This window comes from Rhinolophus ferrumequinum (assembly GCF_004115265.2).
Source record: "Rhinolophus ferrumequinum isolate MPI-CBG mRhiFer1 chromosome 15 unlocalized genomic scaffold, mRhiFer1_v1.p scaffold_54_arrow_ctg1_1, whole genome shotgun sequence".
In the NCBI taxonomy this organism is placed as follows: Eukaryota; Metazoa; Chordata; class Mammalia; order Chiroptera; family Rhinolophidae; genus Rhinolophus; species Rhinolophus ferrumequinum.
In genome coordinates, this window is record NW_022680357.1 from 7,924,364 (window position 1) to 7,949,348 (window position 24,985).

Genomic DNA, 24,985 nt, shown 5'->3' on the forward strand with positions numbered 1-24,985 from the left:
ATAAGATTTACATTATTAGGTTGTTGTATTAGGATACTTATGATATAATTATTTAATTATATGATAATGTATTATTAGTATTTCTATTAGTGCGACCGCTGCTCGTCATTCCCTTGGGTACATTTCCGTGGACTGTTCCTACTGCTCTAAACCACACTGGAAAGACTACATTTACAAGGGAACTGAGGCTCAGCCGAGCAGAACACCGGCCCCAGCTCTCAGCGCTGGGAACGGGTCGGCCTGGGGCCCCACACAGGCAGCCAGGCTCCAGAGCCCTGGTTCACCGGCCCAAATGGCTCTGTGTGGTTTCGGTGCCGTTTCGCCGTCCTCCGGGGGAGAACAGCCTTGTCTCTTCCCTTTTGCACCTTTTCTGAGCAGAAGGCTAACACGGTTTTGTGCTGCTGTCATTTCTGATCAGCTTTCTGTCTAGCACTTCTCCTCCAGAAGGTCCCCTTCCCCCGTGGAGCCTGGTTCCTGGGGAGAAGATCAAAACCGGAGGTGGGGCAGTGACAGAGGGTGAGGAGGGGACTGCTGGGACATGGTCCTTGTGGCTTTGTGTACAAGAGCTTCTTTTTGGTTATCAATGTCTGAACCCCCTGGAAATAACACTTTCCATTTTCTTTTTAAACACAAATCAAGCAACGTTACCAACACACATTCTCTGTCAAATATGTCAGTTACTCCAGGGGCTGTGGACAGCTTACAAGTGATGTCTTCTATTGTTACTCTGGCGGTGTGTGATTTCTCCCTTCACCAGCCCTGCATTTGTTCTGGTGAGAGGTAGACACACCGAGGTGCCCACTACCTGCGAGGTTTTGACAGAAAATGTGCAATTGACATGGCCTCTCCATGACCATCTTAACAAGGTGGCTCTTGGGCTTCATCGAGACTGGCTGAGCGGGCAGTCTGTGTTTGCCTGGAGCCTTTTCCAGGAATTTGGGTGGGGGCTTCTGGGCTCTAATGAGGTAGGGCTTGTTTCACACCTGGCATTTTGGCAGGCAGTCCCCATTGTGACTTAGCTGGGGGACTTGGTGCCGCCTGCCAGAGGGCCTAAGATTTGAGCAGGAGCTGAGCAGATGTTGGATGCGTTCACTCATCACACAGAACGCCAGTCATCAGCTGCCGCATTCTGCCCCTGTCTGCATTGTAAGGGACCGGAGATCCCACTTGCTGCATGGTGACAGGGTGGCCTGGGGATGGATGAAAAGCCTTCCCCGCCGTGGGTAATGCAGAGCCTATGGGATTCTTATCTGTCCAAACAGTTGTGGCGTTTGAGTGTATGATGCTCTCTGCATGTGGTTCCAGAGAGTCAGAGTCTCGATAAGGAGTATTTGGTAGTTTCCTCTGGGGATGGACAGGGCATGTGTTTGGTAACATCTCTGCCTCCTGGCCTCCAACTTCCCTGCGTGCTGGCGTTTGCTGTAATTACCTGATCGCTAATGTAACCAAACCCCCTACCCTCCCTGGTTAGGTGACTGTCCCTCTGCCATCTTGGTTTACTTTGTAGGGCCTTGTCACTGACACATCGTGGTTATTATTCCAGTGTCCCATATGGCCCAAGAATGTCTGCGTCTTTCATGTGTTCACATCTGTTCGGGTATCAGAAATAAGTTGAATTGAGGACTGTTTGACTTACACTGGGTTGGAAGACAACGGGTGATGTCCACCATCTTGAATATCAAGAAACCAAAGATAAGCTGGGTCACCTGATGCTCAAGAGTGTGGTGGTGGTGGTGGTGGTGGTGAGAGTCAGAAAGAAAAGGGAAGGGAATGGAGAGGAGGGTCAGGGAAGGAGAAAAGAAATAATAGATGATTCTTGAACGTGGGTTTTTGTTAAGATCCCTTTGGTTGAAGGAACAGAACCCAATCCTGGCTGGCTTAATGAAAATAAGCTGGGGGAGTTGTTTATATTTTTACAATTTTTTGGAGTTTTAATGCATAAACAATTGAGTGCACAGAAACTCTTGGATTCAAAAGAGGAGAAAAGAAAAAAATGACGCGAAGGGAAGTTCCAGAGGTAGGGCAGGCCTAGGGACCTTTGGGTGGCAGACGTTGTGGACACTCTCTCCAGGTGAGTGGTTCCAGGCCAGCAGTGACTGTGTCCGGTAGGGGCATTTGGGCTCTGTCTGGAGACATTTTTAGTTGTCACAGCTGGAGGGGGGTTGCTCCTGGGACCCTACAATGCATAGGAAAACCAGAACTATTCAGAATTGACCATAATTATCTGGCTCAAGATGTCAACCACGCCAAGGATAGAAATCCTGCTGTCGGCTGTTGTACCACAGTCCCTTAGCTACGAAGACCACCAGCCTCTGTGGGTCTCCAGTCCAGCTCCAGGTTCCCAGCAAGTGTCTGCTGAATCCAGGCTGGGCTATCTCTCAGCCTTTGAATCCATGAACTGTGTCCCAGATGCCCATGGACTTGGAGCCCATGCGGAATATTGTTGCCCAGTCCTGGGAAAAGGGGGTTGGATAAGGAGTGACAGGAACCAGAAACCTTCCCGAGAGATGTACCTCACAGGGTTTATGGATAGCCTTCTGTGGACCTCACCTGCAGCTGAGGTCCAGTCCAGCCAGCGCTTTTCACACAGAGCTCTCTCCCTGCAGGAAGGATGTCATACCTTGGTGCCAGTTCCAGTAAGTGGCCAATTTATTTGGTCTTTAAGGTGATGGCCTCCTTCTTGGGCTCCTTTCCAACAGAAATTCATTAAAAATAATCTTCACCTATTTTTCTAATTATAAGATTCATTCAGGATGAATGCTAAATAAGTTGTGGCCATCAGAAAATCCCAAACAAATATACGCGGACACGCACATACACACATAAACCATAATCTATTTCCAGAAATAGCCCCTTCAAACCATGGTATGTATCTCTGGGCTTTTTCCTATAGATAGATACATTTTCTTCCTCAAGAAAGTTCTCATGCTCTTATCCTATACATAAAATGTGTACCACTTGCAGCCAGCTTTTTTTTTCTCCCCCAATCAAAAGCTTTTTAAAATCGAATGAATGAGTTCCTTAAACTTGTAAATATCCTTTCCGGTAGGTATCTAGAGACGAGGGTGGCATCTTCAAACACATATCCTACCTTCTTTCCCCTTCCTTCAGCCATGCAAAGGTAGAAGCTGAGATCCTAAGTAAATGCATCATCTGAAAATTATAGTATTTAATTCAGAAGGGAAGAGGAGGATTGGGACAAAGGGGAGGAATCACCCAGATAATTCCAGGGGCAGGAGAATTTCCTAAGAGCGAGGCAGAGGTTGGCTGGCTCCAGCTACCTAGATGGTGGCCTCTGCTCCCAGCTTTCCTCCCAAGGTCAATGAAATGGGGACACTGAGAGAGGCGTTCTCCTCTGAGGACAAGAAAAAGTCAGTGAGTGCACTCATGATTCGTGGAACCCAGAACTATCTCAGGGACGTGGCCAAAGTTCACACTCATTTTAGGACAAACAACTCATGTTAAAAACTAAGCTGCTCGAGAGAACAAGATCTCTTCCGGGCAGCCTCGTCTCGGACTGAGGCTTGGAGACTGAACAGACTTGCCTTGTCAGCTTTCATCACTCCTGCCCGAGTATTTCTCTTGCAAACCAAATGCCTATCTAAGGCACGAGATCAGCTTTCAATTTAAACGACTTCGCTTTCTCTCTTAAAAATGAAATCCTCCTCCTAATCCCCTTAAGTCCTAAAAGTATAACATTCTCCCTTTATAGATTGGAGAGAGAAGTCACGTTCTGGGCTTGCCAATGGCTTTGGGGTGAGGTGAACAGCCCACCCTCGTCAGCAAGTGCACAGAAAATTCAAAATAATTTTCTCAACCAGGAGCTTTCCAGTGAATGTTCTTCCCTTTCTGTCTTGATCGCTGACCCTCCAAATCAGAATGAGGGTGATGAGGTGCCATGTGCCTTCAGAGGCCAACGAGGGCTTGGTTTGGAAATTCAGATGTCTCTAGCTTGTTTTCCGTGTGCGTTCATTCATTTATTAAGTATGTATGGCATGTTCAGTGTGTGCTGGACAATAAGAGCGTTGTGGGGGTGAATAAGACCACTTAGATTTAACAGAAATGCAGGCAATAAGCAGAGAACATCGGTGGCATTCAGCGCTGTGATGAACATAAAACGAGTTACATGACAGTGACCCAGGGAGAGAGTGACTTGGGAAGGTGCAGAATTTGAGCTCAGATCTGATTGCCAAGCAGGGCCAGCTGTATGAGGTCCTGGTGTGGAGAACAGAGTTCAGGCAAAGGGAACATGCAGAAGCCCTAAGTAGCATGAGTCGGCCACCTTTGGGGACTAACGAGGACGGTCAGTGTGACTGGGGCGTGGGGGACGAAACGGGAGGAGGGAGGACTTACAGCATCCAGATCAGCCAGCCTGCGAGGACATTGCAGGGAGTCTGGGTTTCAGTCGAAGAGATGGAGAAGTGCTGGGGAGTTTCCACCGAGATTTGATGTAATTTTTAAAGGGTTCCTCTGGAAGCTGGGGTGGGCAAATGGTCCTTAGTGGGACAGGATGGGAAACGGAGAACAGTTGAGTGTGCATGTGGGTGGAGATTGCCAAGGCAGCCATGACTGGCTAATGAATATCCACTCTTCATGCCCCCATTTCTTTGATCTTCACTGACTAGAGAGGTCTGCCCTGAAAGGAGGGCTAGTTTCCGGGGTGGGGTGGAACAGAAAATCACAATGATTACGAAAGAGAGGTAGAGGGGAACTGGAATTATGGAAATATGCCTGTATCTGAGGGTTGTGTTGCTTCCAGGGGAGTGCAGCACATGTGTTTAATTGTTAATGACCCAAAAACATGTCCAAGGGCGCCAGCAAACCTGCCGGAGCCTGGGGGATCCGTCTTGGGTGCTTTATTAAGTTTTGCCGTATGAAGGCTGTGGGCAGCATCTCGTGAGCCATGTGCTCACGGCCGATTTTCCATCACAGTACAGTTCTGTCTTAGGGCTGGCTGATTTCCCCTTTATTTTAGCAGAAACAGGGAAGACTCCTGGGGGGCTAGATATTACTTTTGAAATTTGTGACTACAGGAACCACTTGGGAGTTTGGATTCAGGCAGACTTGGAGTCCAGACCCAGGCTTGCATCCTATTAGATTTGATCTCGGATAGATTACTTGACCTCTCTGAGCCTCAGTTTACTCCTGCATAAAATGGAAGGAAATATTTGCGTGCCCAGGAGCAGGAGAAAAGAATGTTATGCGTGGCTAGTAAATTCATTTCTTTGCTAAGGCTGCAGACATTTATTGAGCACCGGCTACATGCAGGAAACAATGCTCGGCATTAACAGAATGATGCCCAAGAAGTCAGACATGGGCCCTTCCTTAGTGGGGTTTCTGATCTCACAGCGGGGAAAGTCTACACAACAAAGAGAGCAGACACATCAACCCATGACTTGATTAACTACAGTTGCTATGAAGAAAGTAATGTCGGAAGAAAGAGTTAGTGATGTTGAGAGTGATCACAACCGCTCTGTCGTTGAGATGACATCCCACCTTGTCTTGAGAGCCTTCTTCCATCGGATCACGCCTCCACTTTCTGAGCATCTTGGCTTTGTCTTACACTTACCTGGTACTGCGTTCCTCCATGCCTGAAACATACATGTCTGTGGAGAGCAGCCAATTTACCAGGAAGCAGGGGAATGTGCTTTTCCAGAGTTTGGGGGCCACCTGTTTCTGGGAGTGCCATGGAAACACGCATTCTGTCACTCGATCTTGCGTCCAGGCAGGGAATTTTCAGCTGTCAGCAGCTGTCTTTTCTGATCCGCTGCCCAGAAGTTTCCAACCCCAGGAAAAACCCGTCATAATCCTCACCAGTGATTTTGATGCCACTTTCTGGAGCTGAGAAAGAAAAGAGGGACTCCCTGCAGAGTGATTTGTGGGTGTGGGTTTTTAGTCGGGGTGGCTTGGAATTTCCCCTCAAAGTATGTGTCAAACCGTAAGCATATGGTCTTGCAGTGGAAGGGTTTTTAAATTCCAGTTGATTGTAAAAGCACCCCACGGCAGAAAGAATCTCTGCTCCAAAAACAGCCATGGCTTTGTGACTTCTGGGTGGAGAAAGTCTTCCAGCCTTTCAGAGGAGTCAACTGGACACGGCAGTACAGTGTAACCTAACTCTTTGCATGTGTCTCCAAACAGCCCAGCGAGGACTGGCCCTACCCCCGACTCTGGGCCAGATGGCCAAGTCGGAAGGGACTGAGGTTTGCATGCCCTGTTCTCAGAAGTCGCATCACCCCACCATGGATGTAGTGGTGTTGCATCCTGGGAATATCTAGCTCTTCCCTTTCACAAGTGAGCGTCAGCTATGGAATAGACCTCAGAGGCATCCATCTGCCACTACATTTTTGCTTCGGGCTCCGCACCTCCACGGTTTCATCGGCTCTGTTCTTCCAGGGCCCTTTGTATCCAAATCCCAAAGAGGAGTAAGGTGGGAATAGAATGGGAAAGAAAGCCAGAAGTTGTGGCAATTCTCCAGGGAGAGAATGATAGTGGCCTCACCTGCACAAACTGGTTGAGCAATACTTCTCCATTTTCCATGCCATTCTGGAAAGACCGTGGTGTCAGAGTTTTGAAGGCTGCACTTCTGTTCTAAATCTGCCCCTGAATGGCTGTGCATCAGTCAGCAAGTCTGCTGGCTTCTCTGTTCCACATTTATGCACATAGAGTGAACTATCAGACCAAAGCAGAAGTATCAGACCATAGACATGAACGTGCGTGAGTGTGTGTGCACACAGGCACCCACACACCGCTTTTGCATATGACTGCCGGTTTCAGTTCTTTGCATGGACCCCCGAGGGAACCCCAAAGCTTGGCTTCGACAACCGTTTCCTAAACTTCAGACATTGGAATGCTTTGTAGCACCAGTAGTACTATATATTTAATGCATTTATTTAAATTGATTCCGTGTTTATAGCTAATATAAATGAATTCAGAAAAGGATGCTTTTCTACTTCAACTGAACCTTCACCATCACAAGGTATAAATAAATGGTATCTATTAGAAATACATTGATCACACAAACTGCAATGACCAACACAGTTACAATAACAAGTGTTGGGCCAGGGTGTGTAGAAGTTGGAACCACATACATTGGGAAAAGGAATATAAAATTTTGTGGCCACTTTGGAAAATAGTTTAGTATTATACTTCCTCAACAAATTACATGCAGAATTAATTACCATATGACGTGGTAATTCATTCAAGTTATATACCCAAGAGAACTGAAAATAACACATGCCCACACAAAAATTTGTGCACACGTTCGTAGTGGCATTATTCATAATAACCAAATATGAAAGGTTGGACAATTAAATTTGCGAACTTTCCACTATGTACTTACACAGTGGAACGTTCGTGAACTTAATTGACCGACCTTCGTAATAGTTGAAATAGCCTAAATGCCCATCAACCAATAAATGGATGAACAAAATGTGATATATCATACCCTGGGGAGTTATTCAACCATAACGTACAATGAAGGACTAACACATGCTACCACATGGATGAACTTTGAGAAGCCGTATACAAAAGACCGCGTAGAGGATGGTTCAGTTTATGTGAGACGTCCAGAATAAGCCAGTCCACAGAGCCAGAAAGCATGTGTGTGGTTGCTGGGGGCTCGGGAGGACAGTGAGGAAGGAGTGCTCAAGGGTGTGGGGTTGCTTTTTGGGGTGATAATGTTCTGGAACTAGATAGCGGTGATAGTTGCAAAACGTTGTGACTATATTTTAGAAAAACCCACTGAATTGCATACTTTAAAAGAGTGAATTTACAGCATGTGAATTATATCTCACTAAAAAATGCACTGGAAACAAAGCAGTGTTCTCAAATTCTCCATTCCTTATGTTTGCTGAAGGTGCTTTCTCTGCCCGACGCCTGTCCTCTCTCGGGAAAAAGGGAGATTTGAAAGCGTTGTCAAGATGGTGTTCAAGAGAGTCTTAATACCGTGTTTCCCTGAAAATAAGACCGAGTCTTATGTTAATTTTTGCTCCAAAAGACGTACTAGGGCTTATGTTCAAGGAATGTCATCCTGAAAAATCATGCTAGGGCTTATTTTCCAGTTAGGTCTTATTTCCAGGGAAAACACAGTAGGATCAGCTGAGACTCTCCCCTTCAAGTAATCAGAAAAACGCAGTGAGGCTTGAAAAGGAACGGCTTCCTAGAACCTTCTGAGATTCTCCCTTCTACCGTGATGCAGATGAAACGCTCGTGGTTTCCTAATGTGTTTGTGCTATGGTGGGCTTGTGCCAATATTTGGTACTGATGCTCTCAGGACAGAAGTGAGGATATGTTACCTGGGGAAAATAAAAGTCCCTAGAAACGTGCGATGGCGTGTGGGAGCCAGCAGCCACATGTACCTATTGAAATGTAAGATGAAGTCACACTACTGACATTTCCAGTGCTCAGTGGCCACTTGGGGTGTGTCTATTAGGTTGGACAGTGTACTGCAGAACGTTTCTTCCTTTGCTCAAAATTCTGTGGGACAGCGTTGTTCTCAGTGAATTCATTATTGTTATGTTGTATTCTCTTTTCTCTCCTACCCGTCTTTTAAGCAGATATGAATGCTGAAACCTGACGCATAATGTGATACAATTAATAGTGGATATTTACACTTGCTGTGTGCCAAGCACTTAACACACCTTATTTCAGTTAACCCTCACAAAAAATTCCTACCGGCAGGTGTGGTTAGTATCGTAGCGTTAGAGATGAGAAAACTGAGTGTCAGAGAAGTGAGGTCACTTGTTCAAGTTCCTAAAGCTGGGGAAAGGGAAAGCCTGGGTTTGGAGTCCAAGTCAGTGGAGTCCCCCCACAGACGTAATCCACACCAACAAGGTGAAATCCTCCCTTACCTTTTCTACGTCTTTACACACGTAGGGCGTAGACATGGACGTGTGGACGCAATGCACATGTTTTAGGTAAATAGTTTCTCATCACCCACACTCTTCTGCAACGACATGTTTTGGCCATCTTCCATGTCAGGACATACAGCTGTGCCCCATTTTTCTCCACAGCTTGCACAGAATTCCCGATAGGGTCATACCACAACGTATCTGACCACTGTCTCTTTTGTACGCATGTAGGAAGCTTCTGGCTTTCTCTTCTTCTTACACCAATGCTGTTGCATGACTGCCCTTGCACACTTGTGTTTGGGCACCTGCCTGCAAATTTGTTGAGGGTAGAGTCCTAGATTTGGGTTTGCTGGTTCCCAAGGTATTCACGGTGTACATTCTGAGAGATACTCCCAGACGCCCTCCAGAAGACGGCTTTGCCGATTCTGACTCCCTCAAAGAGGGTACGGGAGCCCCGTTTCTTTGAATCCATGCCCAAACCGGACCTCATCAATCTTTCAAATTTTTACCAATCTGTTGGATGATAATTTCTCTTCTTTGAACCTTCAGGATCATTTGCACCTCCCTCCACCTGCTCCGCTCAGGCTTCTAGCTGCTGACAGCCAAAGGCAATCTGCTGGAGGCGAAATAAGGTCAAGGCCAAAAAGTGTATTTCCTTTCAGTGGGAGGGATGTTTACTTGGGTAAATATGGTACGTGCAAAGTGTCTCATCGGTTTGAAGGGTGAAGCAGCAAGATTCAGGAAGCCCGCCGAATGGTTGTGTGTCTCAACCCTGGTGCTCCAGTGCATGACTTGGTGCCCTGTAATCAGTTGTGTTGTGTGATGTGTTCACCTGATCATGTATGCACCCAGGAGTGATCAGGCATAGATTCAATGCCAGGTGCAGTTGTAGGCATGGAAGATGCAACATAGAACAGAGTCAAAGCCCCTCTTCTTATTGAATTTCGGTTCTAATGGGCAGCGATGGAGGCAGACCAACAGATATCTATTCTCCTTATAGAGAGAAGAACAAAGAGCCTGAAATGAGAGGGAGGCTCCATGAGACAGGGGTGTGAGGGTCTCGCATAGAGAGGATGGCCAGGGAAGGTACTCTGAGCAGTGACACTGAAGACAAGAACGGTTCTGCTGTGTTCTCTTTCAAGAAGAACATCTCACCAGAGGGAACAACGATTTCAGAGCCCTCAGAGGAAGCCAGTGTGGTTGGAGCTTTGTGATAAGGGGAAAGAGAGGTGTGAAATGATGCTGGAGTGGTAGGCAGGGGGCCAGCGGGCAGGGCCCTCCCCAGCATGGTAATGAATTTGGATTTTTCTCAAGTTGTGAAAAGAGGCCACTGGAAAATTTTAAGCAGGGCCAGAGCATAATCTGGTTTATTCTGGGAGCTCTAAGGTAATGACACTCAAAAAATCTGAAGTTTCTGAATGTTTTGCTTTATAAATATGACAAGTGCATTAAAGAAGAGTTAAAGGTTCTCTGATAACAGGGCTAGTCTCCAATGTGTATTGCAATGCTTTCTTGAATGATGGAGAAAAGTGATGAAGCCACCTTTCGTGGGCTTACAATCATACATGGCTTTCTGTCTGTGGTATCTGAATCAAAGTTCATCATCAAAGCACGGCAAGAGTCTCTAGCAAGCTTGACTTAGAAGAACCTTGTGACTAACTCTTGAGGCCTCTAGTTTGTCTTCTCTGCATGAATGCTGAGGATCCCTACATCCACGATTGTTCACACCAGCAGAAAGCATTTTTGGCTCAGACATCCAGGGACCTGCCTTGGAACATCTTACATCCAAGTACATGACTTACTGCAAAGAGTGGCATGAAGGAAACCCTGTACTCAACGTCTTGGCACCAGCATTTAGGAAAACAAGCCTTTTGGAGTCTATAGGCACATACACTGCTTCAAAATCACCCTGAGTGCAGTAAGCAGGAGGAATGAAAACATCCCTTTGGCTGATATCAGCCCAGTGGGTAAAAACACTCGTGGTGATTATCATTATACTCCAGGCTTTATTCCAAATAATATTTAAAATGGAGAAACTGTTGATAAAAAAAAATCCCAGTGAGTCAGCATCATCGATTGAGCCTGATAGATAAAGAGCAGAGGTGTGTGCAGGTGGAACTCTCTTGGTTTTTCTTTCTCTCTTCTATACCTTTCCCCTTGCAAATATCCCAATTCTCACTGATTGAAGGAATAAACTGCCCACCTCCCTCTTTTCATACTCTCCTACCTTGTTCTGACCCCTAAGAGTGCACTGGTGCCTTTCACCCATGATCCTGGATTCAGAACCAAGCCTGGCACCCTTTCTGCCTCTTGCATAGAGCTTTTATGGATTCCTGGGGATGCTAACGTCCCTCTTCTTACCTTGGCCAGGATGCCTTAGAGGAGAACAGGCAAGTAGAGATACCTCCCATGGCAAAGGGGATGCTCTAACCGTCTTAAGGTGGTGAGAGAATTCAGGAGAGCTTGCCAATGCCACTTCTCCCCCTACTTACATCCTGCTCTCCTCTAAGCCTTCTACTATGTCCATGAAGAGAGATTTTCTCAGCCTACTTCTGATCGCCATTCATTTACTTACTTATTTTTTTTCCTGGCAATCATGGCAGCAGGATTTGCTGTTGTAGCAAAACACATTTCATTTTTATTTTTACTGTCTCTGTCTTAATAGTGAGGTCTGCCTTCATCGCTTGAGAATCCCATTATCTTGTACACAGGGTAACAAATAGTTTAGTCCAAGACCTCAGTTCAAACCAGCCTTGGAGAAGCAGAAGATGTCATAGGCTCCTCTTCGATAGATAATTTACAGGACTTCCACTTGTTATTGATTAACTTTCATAACTCACTCCAGGAAATAAATTATGTATCTGTTGTCATCACATTGGGTATGCACAAATGGTCCTGAACAGGTTGATAAACCTTTGGAAGAATTCATAGCCAAGTCAGCTTCTTCTGCACATAAACCATGAAAGAGAGATGGGTCGGCCATGCTACTGAAGGAGACAGTTAACAGCAGTGTCCGAGAAAATGACTGGTGAATTATGTGATGCATAATGACAAATAATTCTATAATTAGCATCTACATTTTTTTCCAAGGGAAAGCTAAGATGTCTCTTCAGTAGTTTTGGGTAAGAAGAGAAGGTGGCAAGTAGTACGAGGTCTGACAATTAAGTTCACGAACTCATCCTACAAAAAGTCCTACATACCTCATTGCTGGATATCACTACAGTCACCTTCTAAGTACTCCCCTTGGGAAGCTGTGCACTGACGCCAGCGCCTTGTTCACCCTTCAAAGAAGTTTTGGAACTCTTTTTCTGGAATGGCCATCAGAGCTGTCAGTGTATTACCCGTGATGTCCTGAATGTCATCAAAATGTCTTTGTTTCAATATTTCCTTTATCTTTGGGTAAAGAAAGAAATCACTGGGGGCCAGATCAGGTGAGTAGGGAGGGTGTTCCAATACAGTTATTTGTTTACTGGCTAAAAACGCCCTCACAGACAGTGCCGTGTGAGCTGGTGCATTGTCGTGATGCAAGAGCCATGAATTGTTGGGGAAAAGTTCAGGTCGTCTAACTTTTTCATGCAGCCTTTTCAGCACTTCCAAATAGTAAACCTGGTTAACTGTTAGTCCAGTTGGTATAAATTCATAATGAATAGTCTCTCTGATATCAAAAAAGGTGAGCAACATTTTTGCCACCGTTCCCAAACTTAATTGTCAGACTTCATACAGTGACGTTGAGAAAATCCAGAGAATAACAGAGAGAAGGAAGGATTTGTGTACATAATGTAGTGTATCTGTGTGACCACAGATAACTGGATTTTAAGGACAGGACATGAGAGAATTCAGCCCTTGACTTCTGTTTCTTTATTCTTGTTTATTAGAATTTCAGATCCACAAAGCAAAAAATAAAATAAAACTAGGTTCATTATCTTTTGGGGGTAGGAAGTGTGACTTGGATTAAGCTTTTTGCTGCTTCTACTTTTTTCTTCAACCCTGATTCACCTGGGAATTGCCAGCTGTGGCACAGCAATCTAAGGAATTACAGAAAAATGTGTGTTCGTTAAATTTACGGGTGTGGGTCCAACCCCCAGTGTTCCGTGTACACGCTGCATGGGACCTCCGGTGGTCCTCACTTCCTAATCTTGACCTAAGAGGGTTGTTGTGAGAAATAAATGAGATGGTATATGTAAAATATTTACCACATAGTTATCGGCTGATAGATGCCAGCTAATTAATTGTACTTGTGTGTTGCTAGGGAAATATTTGGCTTTCATTAAATAACTAAATCCTTGCTGCACTCCCCGTGGGACTTGACACATAGAGCTGCCCACAGAAGGAGCCATGACTTGATGGGGAACAACACCTGCGTTTTGAAACCTCTGTCCCTGTGTCGTGATTCAGGGCTCAGGTGCAAAACCACCCTTGGCTTTCTGTGTTCCCAACACCTTGCTGTATGTAGCGTGTGTCTCCTCCCGCATTCTCAAGGACTTGGTGGTGAATCATCTGCTCTGCAAAACCTATTTTTTCTGATGCCAAGTAGTCTTCATCTGCCTGGGCTATCTTAAATGTTCCCTCCCAGTAGGATGAAAATGGAACCCAAGCGACAAACCGATGGACAGAACTTTCACTGAATCTATATATTTTACCTAATACACTATATGTATTCTGCATATTAGATGCCACGCACTAACCAGTATGTGTGGTGTTATGTTGGATACTGTATGCAATGAACCCCAAAATACTGGCTCGTTTGTTGTTTTTTTAATTAAAGTTTATTGGGGTGACAACTGTTAGTAAAGTTACATAGATTTCAGGTGTACAATTCTGTAATACATCATCTATAAATCCCATTGTGTGTTCATCACCCAGAGTCAGTTCTCTTTCCATCACCATATATTAGACCCCCTTTACCCTCATCTATGGAGAAAGATTAAACCATTTTGCATGAAAGAGGCAGTGGCACTTCCCCGAAGCATGAAAGAATTGTTCCTTTTGCTTGACTGAGACTCACTCTGTCCTTTGCCTCACACGCTCGTAGTCCTTGAAATGGAGTAGGTCCAAGTTAGACCAGGTGAGTTAGACCTGGTAATCACTAAACTATTGTCTGTGTCCATGAGTTTTTTGTTTCTTCATTTGTTTATCTTGCTCTTTTCTTGTTTTCAGTTTTATATCCCACATATCAGTGAAATCATAAGGTTCTCGACTTTTTCCTTCTGACTTTTTCGCTTAGCATTATAATCTCAAGATCCATCCATTTGTCGCAAATGGTCCTATTTCATCTTTTCTTGTGGCCGAATAGTATTCCATTGTGCATATATACCACAACTTCTTTATGCAATCATCTATCAAAGGACACTTTGGTTGTTTCTATGTCTTGGCCACCGTAAATAAAGCTGCAATGAACATTGGAGCACGTATGTCTTTATGGATAAATATTTTCAGATTTTTGGGGTAGATACCCAGGAGAGGGATTACTGGGTCATATGGTAATTCTATTCTTAAGTTTTTGAGAAACCTCCACATTTTGGTTTGTTTTTCTGGGTAAAGAGTTCTGAGGTTGATGGAGCTAAATAAGAAGTCAGGAAAATGTTCAAGTTGAAAAGGGGGATAGTAGCAGAACTGCTCAGTTAATAGTGTCTCAGAGAAGATCTGAAACAGTGGCTGTGCTGTCTGTTACATGGCTACAGTAAATGGAGTGGCGTACAGTGTGTGCGTGTGTGTGTGTGCATGCATGTGTGCACATGTGTGTGTTTGAAGAAAATCCTGCTGGAGGAGCATAGGCCTGTGCACAGGTCCACAGGTTGTTTTGAAGGACTTTTCGTGTTGGCCACAGTGAGGCCAGAGTATGTAGCATCCCTACATCAAGCATGCCTCCCAGTATTTGGAAAGCTCGTGTCCCCAGGATTCATTGTCAGTCTTTCCTGGATGATGCTTGTAGACACACGGCCAACATCCGACACTCTGGGCTTCCATTTTCCCTCGCATGTTGGCTACGTCCCTTCTTTACAAATTCCCTTCTTCAGACGGTGCTACTAATTGGCTTCCACTTTGTAGCATCGCCTCCCAGAGTTGTCATCCAGGTCACCTTGGAGCTTTGAGTATATATTTCCAGTCCCTTCATTTATCTTCGTCCGTGGAGAGTCACATCCACTGGGTGTGAATTTTTCTTCTTTCATTCCAAGGACAACCTCAGTCCTCCGTCTCTATGAGCCATCTGTTAAAAGAATGAACCCAACCCAACCAACCAAAGAACCTGGCTTTGTGGCTAGATGGACATTTTCAAACTCTACCCCCACTGGGGGTGTGTGGACTAAGTGGTGAAGACCACCTGCTCAGCGATCGAAAGAGCTCGCATTCCCCCCTCAGCTGCCTACCAGGCCTCGGCACCTGCTCTGCATCGGAGCCTGTGCAGGAAGGCCAGCTCGGTTTGGTGCCGGCTCTGTGCTGAGAAGACCCATCTGTGTCGTTATGCATTTTATAGCAGTTCCGTCTCGCTGGGCCTGCCCGGAATAGCCGCTGAGCTCCTAGGCAGCAGTGACGGGGCCGAAAGTGACTTAGAAAGCTTGGCATTAAGCAGATGTTTACTCTGGGGAAAGATTAAAACCATTTTGCATCACAGAGGCAGTGGCACTTCCCCAAAGCATGAAAGAATTGTTCCTTTTGCTTGACTGAGACTCACTCTGTCCTCTGCTTGATGCCCTCATGGTCCTTGAAATGGAGTAGATCCAAGTTTGACCAGGTGAGTCCAAGGGAAGCAGGTGACAAAGAGGGATATTTCCTTGGCAGCTGCTCCAGTCTTGCTCCTGCTCCTAAAGATGACTAATTACTCAAAATATGACTAAAGCAACCAAAACACCTGGGGTTCACCTGCATGTACCTGAAGGAGGTGGGAGGCAGAAGGGAAGGCTACCCGGATGTGATCACGCCCGTTTTCTGCCTGACAAAGGATGGGAATATGAAGAAGTGTGTGCTCATGGAAGTATTTAGTACAAAACATGGACACCTTCCAGAGGCCGAATTAGAAGCATATTGTGTGTGTGTGTACATGTGTGTACGTGCGTGCATTTCGAGTGCTTGCTGTTGTGTGAAGTGGCTTAACAATGAGGCCAAAAACAGTGTATGGGGGAGAGTGAGTGTGTTTCGTAACGTACAAGTTCCGAGCTCAGATGTAGGAATCCGATGCAGTTGGAGTTAATATCTAGCTTAGTCATACATGTACTTGGCTGTGTGACCTTTGGCAAGTTAGTCAGTCTCTCTGAGCCTTAGTTTTCTAATCTGTCTGTGACGGGGAAAAAAAGAAAAAAGAAAAGATCCATGTTTCCTGAGGCTTCAACAAAATGCCTTCTAAATCCCCCAGCCTGTGGCCTGACAGATGGTGGAGGTGATTTGTTGATCCTCGTGGATAAAGCCGCTGCTGCTGCTGCTGCTGCAGTTGTTGCTGTTGTGGTGGTGGTTGTTGTTGACGTTGGAAGACAGAGCCACAGAGAAGATTGCCGTACGCCTGGATCCTGATTTTGCCTGGTCTGGACTCCTTGTCTGCTGCGATGTTAGAGGGGAACCCTCCAAAGAAGCAGTTGCGAATGCCTGCCTCCAGTCTAGCTACCTTTATGCTACTTATAATTAGGGCGACTCAGGACTTCTTCAGTAAAAGGGGTAAAACACATCTAGCTCTGTACGGCTCCCACGGGCAGCCAATGAAACGACAAGAGCACTTAGCACGGGGTCTGGTCCGGACTGAATTCTTCATAAGGGATCACCCTGGAGCTGAGAGGAAAAATACAGAACGAGCAGGCGGTTTCAGGCCTCTCACCTGGGCATAAAATGGGCCGCATGTCTTTTAAGGCAGTGTGCCCAGCAGCTGGGAAAAGGTCACCCCGAGAAAGGTCACCGCGAGTTCCTAGAACCTTTAAACACACGGGGGGAACTTATGCCATTGGATCATTTCTGCCGGCACCATTTGTCTTTTTTTTTCTTTTTTTGGAGGACCGAACTTTTTTGCTTGAGGCAAAGTACATTTTATGGAGCATTTAATGACTCTTCCACAGAAGTTGCAGTAGCTGTGTTTCGTTTCAGGCCCGAAGCAGTGCCCAGAAGTTCCCTGTCCTTCCCATTTATCAGCCGGGAGGAGGGGGAGGGAAGGGGGCAGGGATGGGGCCTGTTAGCACCTGTCTGCTTCTGCATTTCATTGTTGACACTTCAGCAGAAGTGGGAGGAGGCAAGTGGCCTTCCTGGAATCTTGTGGGGGAGGAAAAGAGGACATTGGAGGGGAAATAATTTGGGCACTAAAAGACAGAGCAATATCATATTTGTAGGTGTGATGAAAGGGAGAACAGCCACTCAGCCTGGGAACTCCTAAGTGCCACGGAAAGGCCTCCTCTCTTCAAAGCATTTTAAAGGGACCCATCGCTCAGCTGTCTGCTAGTAATTGTGTGGCTCAGGAGTCCCCAGCAGCTTGCGTTTGAGAAGCTGTTGTCCATTACATTGGTGGCAAGCGGGGTTCCCATCTTTTGAGGGCTTGGCTACCAGGAAAGAAAGCCCTTTGAAATGTGAGAACTGTTTTATCTTGTAATTACTCTGGAGATGGCACCTTGGAATTAAATGTAGGTGATTGAATGGGACATTTTTAATAGAAAAAAAAGTTTGACTACATTCTGGGGCTAATCCTTAGATCTTGAGATGCTTGCGTTTTTTTTCTTTTTAAGTGTGTTTTTCCAGGGGCCATCAGCTCCAAATCAAGTAGTTGTTTCAGTTGAGTTGCGGAGGGTGCAGCTCACAGTGGCCCATGTGGGGATCGAACCGGCAACCATACTGTTAAGAGCACCGCGCTCTAACCAACTGAGAAAACAGGCCACCCCCAAGATGCCTGCATTTCTTGTGTTTACCATTTCAGTTGGCCTTTCTTGGTGGTCAAGTTCCTTGGGTTCAAGCACTAGATGTTTACTTTGACTACCTTAGGCGAGAGAGAGTATGTATTGGATAGATCCTGAGTAGCTCACAGAGTTGCCAAGAAGGCTGGAAAAAGAGACTGGGAGCTGGGACAGATCCAGCAGGAACATAACAATGAGGTCTAGAGCGAGTGCCCTTTCTGTCATCCAAATGACCCTCCAGACATTTCTTCTATCATTGCATCTCTCTAGTTGAAAAAGGAACACTTGCTAGTTGTCTTCTTTTCCTGAGAGAATCTCTCTAAAGAAGTCTGAGGAAACCTTTGGAGCTCCTATTGTAGAGGGACCATATTTGTTTTTCTGTACATAAACAAGGAAGAGGCAATTTATGTAAATGGTTGCAAGGTATTATTTGGGAAGTGCAATGGATACTGCTAAACCTGCCCAATAGGTGACAAGCATTCTTATAGTTACTGTATTAGAATAGACCTGCAATGGTCAGAATGACTCCTGTGAGAGAGATATCTACATAGATATATTATATATTTTATATATATATATATATATATATATATATATATATATATGATCTGTATATATGTATAGTATGTCTGTCTCTCCGTATATCTATCCGTCCATCCCAATGTGATACATAAACACTTTTATGATGGACTGTGTTTCCAGACCAGTGTCGTGAGTACAGGGGATCTTTTTTCCTCTTTGTAACCATAAACATCATTGTGAGATATAAATGTCACTGGAAACCAGAGAAACAGATGAAACACTCTACAGGGTAATAAATTTGTGAAGGACCTTGCCAGATACTTTGCAGCAAGGAAGAATTTAGAGTATATCCAAGCCTGAGAGCCTAAATTGGGAGTCACCCTTTTTATAGTCTCCATTCTTCCACTAAACCTTGCTGGCCACGAACAGGCAGGGCCAGAGGACCTTGTTGGTCCTTAATGTGGAATTGCTTCATTAAATTCTTTAGTGCCATGGTTCTCAACTGGGAGCAGTTTTTCCCACAGGGGACAATTGGCAATACGTGGAGGCCTTTTTGGTTGTTACAAATGGGTGGAGGAAAGCTACTGGCATCTAGTGGGTGGAGATCAGGGTTGCTGCTAAACATCCTATAGTAAACAGGACAACCTCCCACAACCAAGACTAACAGCACTCAAAATGCCATGAGTGCAGAGATTGAAAAACCCTGTTTTAGTGTAAGAGATGTAAATGCCATTTAAATCAACGTATATACAGTAATGCCTCTATCAGGAGGATACAGGTATATCTAATATGATTGTAGCCAGGGAAGCTGGGTCTCAGGGCAGATATTAGAACCATGCGACTCTCATGTCTCCTTTCTTTGTCACTTTCATTTCCACATGTCACTTTCATGTCCACAAACCCCCTTCCTGCACATGGTGGGAAATGTGGCTGCTAATAACTACTGAGCCTCTCTGTTTTGACATCAGAGGATGGTGGAGGCTTTTCCATGGTTTTGCATCAGAAATTCCTGGGACATTTTTGATTGGCCTGGAATAGGTCAGGTGCTCACCATTGAACCAATCCGCTGTGGTCTAGGTGTAAGGTTGGATCATGTGACACAGATATGTCCACTGACTCTCCACTCAAGTGTATTGAGGCCTTTTCCAGAGAAACTGAGATTGTTTCGAGCCAGGCTGCCACCCCCATTGATGTCTGCTTCAATGCATGTTCCCTTATTGCTGGGACATTTATAAATCTGACGTTGTTTCCAGCAGAGCTGTGTCGGAGAATGTCACTTAGACAGTGCCAGATTGTTGAGCACCTTGGCTGAAAATCACAAAGGCACAGGCACCTGGAGAGAAAACGATGTCTGTGTGTGTTTCCAGGGAAGCTGGGCCCTGACATTTATTGTGAGACTGCTGAACCACGTTGGGCCTTGAAAAATTATCTGGCCCAGCTTTCTGCCTCCAGACGTGCATTTGTAAACCTCTAGGACGGACAGGCTGTCTTAGCACAACCTTAGATGGTTTCTGTCACCTCTTCCCAGTCCAACCACGAAGGCTGCCTTCGTCAGCCTAACTTTATCCTATTTGATATGTTTGTTGCAGTGCATTTGAAACTCTGGTCAGTTTCTCAGATGATATTGATATATTTTTTTTCCACTTAGATGAAATTTGTCAAGCCTGCATTGTGCTAAGCCCTATTAAAATGGTGCCAGAGACCCAATTATGGCAGCTACAAAGGCATTGAAGAGTAAGCAGAGAAAAACACATAAAGGGATTAAAGATCAAAAATCGGATTCTAGTGAAAGTACATTAGGAGACATCAGGCAGAGAAACATGAAAGCATTAGAATACGAAGAACAAAGCCATCTAGAGCTTTTTGGATGTTCTTACTTCTCGCTCCCAAAACCATTTAATTTTGAGCATGTTTACTCTTTTAAAAATGAAATGAAATGATCGATTGCACTTTTGTCAGGTGGACGTGTTTTTAAAGTCTGCTGTGAAATGAATTGTGGATGGGTTTTCTGGGTTGATCCTTTCTTTCTCCTCCTGCTCTTACACAATCGGGTGTTGGTGAATCATGAAATCGCTGCTGATTGAGCACATTTAGAATTCGTGGAGCTCTGGGCTGGGTGCTGGTAGCAGCTACACACTGGGGCATGGTTGAGGCCCCCAGGCCCCATATTACTCTTTGCAGAGATGAGGCAGGGTGGGGGTCACATTTGGGATTTGCCGTTTTGAGACTGGGAGTTTTCCGTTGTTCCATTTGTAGCCATCAGCTCATCGGCCCCTAAGAAGTCTTATCCCAGCAGAGCTGCACAGAACCAGATATAAATTGTGTCATGTTCTCATTCTGGTCTCTCTCCCTTCTGCGGATTCTCACACAAATCCTTATCTAAATGTTTGATTTGTCCTCAGTTGCTTGCAAAGGAAATATGTATGTGACCTCCTACGAAAGAAAAGAGAGTCCCCAGCCTCTGTCATCATGAAGTATCTTTTCTAAGTTTGTGCAATAGGGGTAATGAAAGACATGGAAATCTACCCAGCTTGCAGTTGCCTCCAACTCCAGAGTCAAATGCTCACATAATTCCACGGAAGTACGTCAGTCAGGACAACCGACGGGGTCAGTGGAGAACTAGAGAACGAAAGTTCCATCACATATGTTCCATCTATAGGAGGCAGTTTCTATTGAACTGCAGTCATTTTTTCCCCATGCAGTAATACAGGCTCTGAGTTACCAGATTTTCTGATATACTTTAGAGGAAACTGAAAAAACCAACAACATCAGATTTTTATAGGAACAGTCATCATAAATTTTTAAATGATAGCAACTAATTTAAACATATATATTAAACATATGTATATGCATATGTTATATACGTATACATGTGTCTATAGATATGTGTAATATATAACACATAGATGTGTATTATACATAACTAAATATGCATAATTTTATATTTCGTATGTGTATCTCTCACTTAACCACATCATTAGCTTGAGTCACCAGTTTGTAATTTCTACTCCAAAGAGAGAAGAAAGGCTATAAATATTTTCCAAACTAGTGTTGCATATTTCATCAGTTCCCCCCGACCCCCATTTATCTTGAAAAGACCCCCTTTGAAAGTCGTAAGCATTACCAGGAAACCACCATCATTGAAAAGGAAACTTTATGTGCTTAAAAAGGTTTCATGTAGGTGTCAAATTTTTAATGCTCAGATTAAACCAACAAAGAAAGGGTATCCCAGTGACCCAGGACATTCCACCCATTCTTTATGGAACACGAGTTACATCTTTCTTCTTTCCAACGCTACAAGATTGTTGCTGAGGAGGACGTGCCAAGCGATCCTCCTGGCTCAGGCATCACTTATCTGTGTAACCTTCCATCCACCCATTTAGTAGAACAGCCTTCCTAGAACTCATCTTTGAAATGCCTTTTCTAACATACGCAAGGACTGAACATTAACTAACGTGATATCATCTGTGAAAATCTAGAGCTAAGCTGTCCAGCATGGCAGCGACTAGCCATGTGTAGGTGACTACATTGGAATTAATTGGAATTCAATCAATTTTAAAAGAAAATCAGTTCCTTAATCACATTCACCGTATTTCCAGGGGTCAGTAGCTACATGTGGCTCATGGCTACTATATTGCACAGCACGAAATGGGACATTAACATCATTCCAGAAAGCTCTGTTGGACAACAGTTATTATACCAGCATGTAGAAGATGGTGAAGACTCAAGAGTCTTACCCTCAGAGCAGCAAGGAAAACAGTGTGGGCCAGAAAGACCTGGGTTTAAACCCAGAACACCAGCTTGCCATCAGGCAGAGACCATCAGACCTTTCTGATCATGGTTTCCTCAGTGTCACACAGATATTTTAATTCCTTCTTCGTCATGATTCAGATGGGAGAAGTTGTAAGCTTTGGAGTTAGGTTGAATTTCAGATCCCAGTTCTGCCTCTAATTTGCCTTATGACTTGGTCAGTTTGCTTCAAGCCGAGTTTTCTCATCTTTATGAAATGGGGACAGTAAACGTGATCATGCAAATTTGGGGGGGAAATAAAAGGAGCGTGTAAGCCATACAGAGCGCATGTCTTTGATGTCACCTCACTTTGCAAATTATGGATATTCTAGTAACGCTATATACTCCCTCTTTCTCAGGGTTTCAAAAATAAGATTCTCCTAGACATATGTGATTAGCCAATAAACGGAGACAGACACAGCTACTTTGAGAGCGGGGCCTAATACTCTTGAGTCTGGTGACCTTCTTTGGCAGCCCTCCTCTGCCAAATAACTAGTTATGCAGCTTTTGGCAACTTAGTTTCCATCTCTAAGACTCAGGTTAGTTGAAGGTCAAATGAGAGGAGGACTTAGGATGGAGCTGCGTATACAGAAAGCTCTCAATAATAAGAGTACTATAATAATAATGTAATAAATACGGATTATTAATGATAGTAATAGAATAATATAATGCTACTAAACTCTCTTGATGAAGAAAATAGTGTGGTCGTGGTGCAAGTTGTAACAAAGGTGAAAGACAGAGGAACACAAGAAGGAAGATGGAGGTTTTTCCCCACTCAGGAATGAATTAAGGGTCCCAGGCCATCCAGACCCCCAGTGGCAGAATGGCTTCCATGCTACCCACCCAACCTTAAAAAGCAAACACACTCACATGAACAGAAACCACCATGTTCCTTCAGCTGTGAAAGGCTAACCAGGCTGTCCCAGGGAAGCCCAAAGCGCCCTTCTCTCGTGCCTCTTGCAGCTTTTCTGCAAAGTGGAGACCTGAGCGGAAAGCAAAGGCGGACAGATGGTGGCCCACAGACTCTCCCTCCAGGCTTTCATCTCTCCTCTCACTATTAATTCATCTGTTTGGACGGATACGTTCACGCATGGAACCAAGATGAATAATAATGAGGTTTTTAATAACTCCCAGCATTTGCATTCCTAGTAACTCTTTACATGGTTCTAGCTGATTAAAATGAATCATTTACATAATTAACATATGGTTATAGTGTTGGCTTTAATATGCTGATTATCTCAATACTTTTGTCTGGAGTCAATTGGATTCAAACTGTAACAATTGTTTGAAGTGAGACTAGTTTATTCCTGGGAGGATGGGGGAATGTTTGTCCTGGTACCCTATTAGCAACAGCACAACTTTCCAAGAAGTTTGTTTTGTTTCTGTTGGGTGATGTGTTTGAAAAGTACATAAATAAGAATACTAATTGCAGTGATCATGGTAGTTCCCGATTATCCTGTGGCAGGTGCCTCACTTCCGTTATCTCAAATGCTTGCAGCCAGCCTGCAAAGTATACAGTGGAATCTCCACTTGGCAGAGGCAGAAACCGGGCTTGATGGGAGCCACAGTGCTGTCATGGGAGTCCCCAACTATCATAGTTCTTCTTCGTCCCAGAATCCACACCTTTGAGTTACTCTAAGTCACCGTGTCTCAACCTTGGCACTAATAACCTGCTGGCTAGAAAATTACTTATGGGCGGAGGGGAGCTGTCCTGTTGTGCAGTATAGGACTTAGCAGTGTCCCTGGCCTCTACCCACCAGATGCCAGCAGAAGCCCCACCCCCATTTGTGACAACCGACACATCTCCAGACATTGCCAGGTGGGGAGCAGAATTGCCCTTGGTTGAGAACTACTGCTCTAGGTAGTACTTTCCCTATAGTTAGACAAAGTAGTGATGAGCAGATGTGTTGTCTAGGATAGTGATAGTCAATGGTGCTAAGTAACTAGCTAGCTGTGCCGCACTGTGGTAATGGCGCTGAGATCGTATTTGACTGTTTAGAGGTGGATTGTGTTGTGTGTAACCCATGTGCCTGACTCAGAATCTTCCAATTATATAAGGCGTCTTTGTTTTGATCAATTACATAAGTTCTCTCTCTCTCTCCCTCTCCCTCTCTCCCTCTCCCTCTCTCTCTCCCTCTCCCCTTCTCTCTTTTCCCCCCTCTCCCCCTTACCCTCTCCTTCTCTCCCTCTTCCTCTCCCTCCCTCTCCCTCCCCCGTCTCTCTCTTCTTTCTGTAACTTCTGTAAAGGGCATGCTTGATATTTTCAGATGTATCAGTTTGCTGAGTTCAGAGCATGCATTTCAGGATACCATTTTCTCATTAGCAGACACTAGGTATGAGTGCCATCAGCTGTGATCTGATTATCCTGCTAGTTCACATTGAATTTGAAAGGGACTTGTGACAGAATGGCCAATTTTCCTGTTTAGGTACCCGAGGTTTTGGAATGTGTGCTTTCTGAACATGCATGCATATTTGAAACACATTTAGGCTAATTGCATGACTGTTGTCCACAATTAGTCTGTGGTAGGAATGATTAATTGCAAGGAACACTGACATTTATGCATAAAATGCTTGAGGTCAGAAAGAAATGGAGAGGAATGGTGACTGCAGCAATGGTGTCTGGAATACTAATAATGCAGAGTGACCCCAGAAGCAAACCCCCAAACGGGGCATTTCTGCACCAATAGGATAGGTATTATATTCGGACAGATGTCTCCGTGGTTTTGACTTGCCTATATTTGTACTCCTCTCCTCCCGAAACCTTTAGTTTTACGCGGGTTTTCAGAAGGCTTTCTGATGTTTTAATAAATGCCAGGGCCTGCCTTATTCCTCTCCCTCTGTCCTTCTCCCGCTCACATCACACCCTATCACTGGAAGCTCATAATTCGCTTCTGTAAGATAATATTCAGGTGTTACACATCTTTCATGAAGGATCAAGAAAGAAACAAATGGGCCACAATCCCA

The 24,985-nt window shown here is 44.8% G+C and overlaps 1 protein-coding gene across 32 annotated transcripts in view; it reads left to right on the forward strand.

The window, feature by feature from the left end:
- RBFOX1 (RNA binding fox-1 homolog 1) overlaps positions 1-24,985 on the forward strand; it is a 1,406,067-nt gene that overhangs the window by 1,073,717 nt on the left and 307,365 nt on the right. The window lies entirely within an intron of this gene.